The 6,000-nt window shown below is 40.2% G+C and overlaps 1 long non-coding RNA gene across 2 annotated transcripts; it reads right to left on the bottom strand.

The window, feature by feature from the left end:
• Positions 1–2,272, bottom strand: LOC103723477. Of its 2 annotated transcripts, none has more exons than XR_003382948.2 (2): positions 2,001–2,272; positions 1–895 (listed from the first exon to the last, which is right to left on the bottom strand). It is a non-coding gene; the product is annotated as an uncharacterized LOC103723477 (long non-coding RNA). The 2 variants fall into 2 exon arrangements; XR_003382947.2 differs by lacking the exon at positions 2,001–2,272 and adding an exon at positions 974–1,994.
• Between the last annotated feature and the right edge of the window lie 3,728 nt (positions 2,273–6,000).

Genomic DNA, 6,000 nt, shown 5'->3' with positions numbered 1-6,000 from the left:
TAGCATCAACCCCCTACCATAATATTAACTTAACAATGGGTACAGATCCAGTTTGTGAGAGTGGCAAGCAGAGTTCATACAATTATAGCGAGCAAACCAGTAAGATGAAGGTAAGGACCATGCAAAATTAACCAGCATCTCTCCAAATATCTCGCTTGCTCTTCGGCCTCACCACCGAAATCATGGAAACATCTCCAAACCCTGAAGAGCTCAAAACTACACATCATCATAAAATCCACATCCATTATATATATATATATATATAATAAGCTGGTGCTGATTTCAGACATCAGGTTGTGCTGCTATTAGGGTTATCAATGAGCTACTTCCAGGTACAGCATCAATAGCTCTTATACATGAAACAATCCGCAAGAAAATTTCCTCGAAATGATTCAGATCTCATGGAGGTAAGCTCAAATATAAAATGATGCAATGAAACATCAGTACTGTCTTCCACCTGACATGATATCACACCGCAGGGCTGCAAGCCGGCGACTTCACCACTGGTTCCCCCTACAAAAAGCAAGTGAGATAGCCCCATCTTTCAACATCCTCCCTGCAAACCAAATTACTGTTTTCACATCCTAGCACAAGTTAGTTGTGAACATAACTTTAAAAAAAAAAAAGGCCAGTTGTGAACAGAACCTTTCTTTATAGCAACCCCCACTAGTTGCCATAAAGCTGGATTTGGATGTCAACAGATTCTAACCATATATTAAAAGCTCTGGAACAAAAAAAGATTTGATCCCTTTGTCTACCTATCCGATAAGAATATAACTAGTGTGCCCCCTAAAAAATTAAATGGACAATCTAATTTGGCAAGAGTTTTGATGGTAAAAAGTTGAGAACATGAACCATGACAAACATTCCTTTCAGTACTGCGTAACGATAGCACCTGCACCATCTTTGCAAAATGAGAGAGAGGAGCAAAATGAGATAATAAAATAACTGAGGAGTATAAAAATGAATGTACCTAAGAAACACCATCTTTGCACTATATTTTCTGAATGTATTATTTCTCTATCTTGTACCTGAGGACGACTAAGAAACAAACCCCGTAAAAATAGCCGTCCATTTGTATTTTTTTTTCTTTTTTTTTTGGGGGTTTCGAATAAGGCCAATAAAATCAAGAACAGAATGGAAAGATGGATTACAAAAATTCTACATCGAATCCGAAAAATCAAGTGCTGCAATAACAACCGAGTGAAATCTAAGAGACATGAAAACGCCAAAAAAAATAGGCACCACGAATCACCTAGAATAAGATCAGAAGTAACAGGCAAGACATCATGCACATAAATAAGGACTTCATACAAGGAAAATCAAATACCGGATTTACTCCTTAATATCGTAAAAAGGATATAAATCTTAATATGTTGCCCACCAAGGGATGAATCACCTTCTCACACGAACCCCTCCCCCCGAGAGAGAGGCGGGACTGGAGAACAAGGAGAAGGTGTAGAGCTCCCTTCAATCCAAACAAGGGTCAGGCAGGGCTAATGCAGCTCCTGGGTTATGCAAACCACAAGCCTATCCCAAACAATCAATCATTTCTCTCCATCCCTGATCACCATTTCTAGTGCTAATAATACATATCATCAGCAAGATCACGGAATAGGACAGTGGAATCCATAAACCAGCAGCTCTATCTACCCCTCCAAGGCCCTCATTTGGACTTCAAGGAGCTCCACCCCCAAATCCTTCAAACCGCCAACCATATCAAGCGAACCTTGGAGAGAGAGAGAGAGAGAGAGAGAGAGAGAGAGAGAGAGAGCGAGCTTAAAAAACAGGAGAAAAGCAAAAAAAAAAAAAAAAAAGTGAACCAAAAAAGAAGCAGCTGTTACACCATTCTACAAAACCATTTACTTCAGAAACCGCAGGACCCAAAAACAAAACGTTAAGCCCCCACAGAATAATAAAATATCAACAAGATGCCAACTTTAAACAACTGACAACCCTCGAAAAGAAAAGAAAAGAAAAGAAAAGAAACCAAACCCTACCCGCAGCTCCAAACACCGCAGGCCTCGCCAAGCCCTGGAAGCTCTCAAGAGGAGGCAAGGCTGGATAGAGAGAGCACGGTTGAACGACGGATGAAGGCATGGTTTTTATAAGGAAGGAGAGAAGGTTAGGGTGGAGGCTCGGCAATGGCTCCTTTCATGCCCTCTTTCCTTATTTAATGACTGGCTCAAATTTTCAAGAGTCTTGGGAAGCGGATTCAATAGATGCCTCTCTGACCCCCTTCACATGACTTGGTGGCTTCCCACCACCATTCCCTCCCTTCATCCATCTATCAATCACTGTAGCTGGCCGAAAGGCAACAAAATAGATAAAATATCTGTGCACGGAAGTAGACGGCACTACGTATTTATACTGTTAAAGTTTATTTTGTTAGCTCATCGATTCGTTTATGCCATTCTTTAATTTATTGAAAGTTATAATTCAATGTATTTGCACTAAGAAAGTTATAATACACTATGGGTGAAGGTCACACTGTCTTGCCCTAATACAACATATTTAGTTTTTTTTGATTTTCTGAGCCATATAAAATATATTTAGATCTAGCTCAAAAAAGAAGTGCTCATCTCCTGCTCTGCGATATTTCGATAATGATAAAAAAAATTACATTTCAGATTATATATGTATATCGTGAGGTCAATAAGACGGTCGACTGGGTGGCAGCATATGTAGCGAGCCACTTAGGAGATACTCTATGGGCTGAGGAGAAAAATATTTGGAGCATTTTGAGATCTTTTGTATTTCAATTTTATTGAATGTATTCGTATCTATAATGTGTAAAATATCTATTTTAGCAAAAAAATATATATATATTTCTTCATTCGAAGCCCTAAGTTCTGCAAGAAAGTAATTTATTTCGGTAGGGGGGATCGAATGGTTTGGATGCCCGGGCATGCTGCATGCTACGTAAGGAACCCCCGCGGACATGGGGTAATACTTTGTCGTTATGCAACGCGTCTAGGCCCTTTTTTTTTTTTTTTTTTGGAAGCCCCTAGTTCTACGATAAAGTATTTTATTTAATTTGGGTGTCCATGTTTTCATGCCGCATGCTATGTAAGGACAGCATGCGAGGGCGCGAGTCTTTCAATGTTGCATGCGAAACTAACAAAATAAAATTGAAGACAGAAATTTTCTTAAATAAAATAGAGATTTAAATGAATCAAGAATAAAAAAATTTATGTGAGTCCAAAATAAATTATTATAAAATTAGATTAAAAGATCCATCGGAGAAACCCATAATGTAGCTCTCATGTTATACCATCCAAATTAGCAGCACCGTTAGTTTTTTTGAAATGTACTAAACCTCAATAGATGGTAGTGATCATATTATTCTCCAGTTGTCCGGTAAAAATGGATGCGATCTGCCTTCATCTGAATCTGAAAACTATCTCCAAAGAGACAGAAATATTTTATGAAATCGGTGCTTAAAAGAGAACCTGCGATCTCCTTTCTTAGTTTTTTTATTTTTCTCAATGTAAGTCATACATATCTTGAAAGAATATATTTCTGACAACAGATTGCACAATGTCTCATCATCTCCATCTGGTAAGCTACTTTCCAGACCAAACTACAGTCTATTTTATACTATGCCATCATCATTCCGAGGGTTCTCTCCAACCAAATTCGTCGTGGATCCTATGGATATGTGCCCGTAAAATGTAAAGGAGCACGTTACTGTGCTCGATTCAAGAGATCTTCAGCTTAGTTGGCTGCCTGCAAGATTCCAGAAACAAAAAATATACAGGCCATGCGTCCATCAATGCATACCAGTTTTGAGATTTATATATATAAAACGAGCTCCTTGCATGTCTTCTTAGTTGCGATCGAGTTATGTTACTCATGCAAGACTTGAATGCTTGCAGGGCTTCTTCCTAGGCCTAGTGGTGGTCTTCATGATTCTTTCGTTGTATAAAAAAAAAATAGGAAAAAAAAGAAAAAGCTTCTTCCTGGCGGTGATCGAGCAAATAACCCTCTTCACACAAATTGGTCTCCTGGCTTAACAATACTAGCGATCGCTGATCATCGCATGATCCAATATTCCCTGTGCTGATTGTGAACACCAATGTCAATTTATCATTTAAACTATCATCGCGGCAATTTTAATACATCAACTTTGAGACTCCTGTTGTTGTGATCCAATATTTTTTACTCTCCATTCTTTAAGAGAGATCCGTAATTTTAATAAATTTCCATTCTTTAGATAAAATCTGTTATGTTCGTTTCGCTTGTTTAATAAATCTAGTGTTCTAATTAATTCCTAATTATAATTTTAATTATGCCTGAACGAGTTACATGTAGAGCCCATTGTTGGATCCAAGAATGATCATCAAACAAGCTCAAGTAGCTTAACTCATTTCCGTAGGTCATATTTAGTTTGCAATTAATATTGCTTAGAGAAATCTCACAGGGAATCTGCTAGTACACTTTCAAACTGTGGGAAAGAAAAAAAAAAAAGACAGCAAGGCAAAAAAAAAAAAAAAAAAAACTATAAAACTTTTTATTTTAAAGATAGAAAACCGTCGTGCCCCTCGGGTTGTCGGGTCTCAAGCAAGGAAAAATTCAGAAGCGCGTCACGAGGGGAAGTGATGGCGACAGCACAGGGACAGAAGAGAAAGAAGTAATAAATTCCTTATTTATCAATCTACATTTAAATCTAAAAGTGATGGACAAACTCTCTTCCAATCGCTTGCTTGAAAAACCTTATGCGGTTTCATATCATCCGTCAAAATACTCCACGTGGAAGCCATCCCATCCTCCTTACAATGACGCCGGCACGATCCAATGAAATTTTGGTGCCCGCACAAACGTTTATGCGGGTGTCGCTTCGACGTGCGCGGACACGCACCCGATGGCGAATCCAACGCTAGATCCGTTGACCAGTCAACAAGGCGCCCACCCGGCTCGTCCGGCACCGTCGGTCCATCACGTGGGCCTGGGCCGGTTTGAACGGACCAGCAGCAAGTACTTGATCGGACGGCCCAGTTCGATGGCTCTCCTTCCGAGCCGTCCGATTGGATGAAAAGATCTAGATTGGATATGGTTTCAGGAAGAAGAGCAGAAGTTGCAGTTCTGTCCTTGGGCTGCTGGGCTACGCACGTGGGGAGCACATGGATTCCAACGCTAGATCTTCTCCCACACGTTGACCAGTCAACAGTGGGCCCGCACGCCTCGGGCCGGTTTTACTTGATCGGACGGCCCAGTTTGGTGCCTCTGAGTCCGAACCGTCCGATTGGATAAAAAGATCTAGATTGGATACGATTTCAGTAAGAAGGAAGAGCAGCAGTCGCTGTCTGTCCTGGGGCTGCCGGGCCATTCACGTGATTTGGCCAGTTTTTTTTTTTTTTTTAATACTTCTGATGGTCATTCTCTACATATAATCTAATACGTGACGCCCTCATTCGGCATAGTATGCGTCTAAGCCCTCTCACAGATGGCATGATTTATTTATCTTCTCGCTTTCATTGGCCTACTAATGTGATTTGGGTAGGTACTCTTCATGTTTAAACATGCTGAGGTTAAGTCTGAAATCTAGTCTTAGAAGGTGGGCCAAGCTGACAGAGGACTCGGCATCTTTAACGTGGGGCTCTGCGTCGAGATAACGTAATTAGTCTCTTTATATTGTTAAAAGGTATCCATCATGATCACTTGTCAACCCTGCAGCCAGCCAAAGTAGGTTACACAAAGAAATATTCCACAACTTTGCACCATAGTATGACATTATCTGTTGAGGTTAGGATATGACAGCATCCTTATCGTGTATATTATCTTATCCAAGATTAGTACTCGGCAGTCGGTAGCCACCAAATGGACGTGCCAAAAGTCATTGCATGGGCCCCATTTTTTCCATGAGAATAGTTTATTTACGGTGATGCTGGAAATGGCACAGCAGCAGAAATGGAAGTGTGATGAGATTAGATGGTGTTCGAACTGGGCAATGGAATATGCCTAATTTTCCGCCAGACCCCTCCAATGGATTCGCTTTCA

The sequence above is a fragment of the Phoenix dactylifera genome, chromosome 4, assembly GCF_009389715.1.
Source record: "Phoenix dactylifera cultivar Barhee BC4 chromosome 4, palm_55x_up_171113_PBpolish2nd_filt_p, whole genome shotgun sequence".
Classification (NCBI taxonomy): Eukaryota; Viridiplantae; Streptophyta; class Magnoliopsida; order Arecales; family Arecaceae; genus Phoenix; species Phoenix dactylifera.
This window is presented reverse-complemented; position numbering and strand designations above follow the sequence as displayed.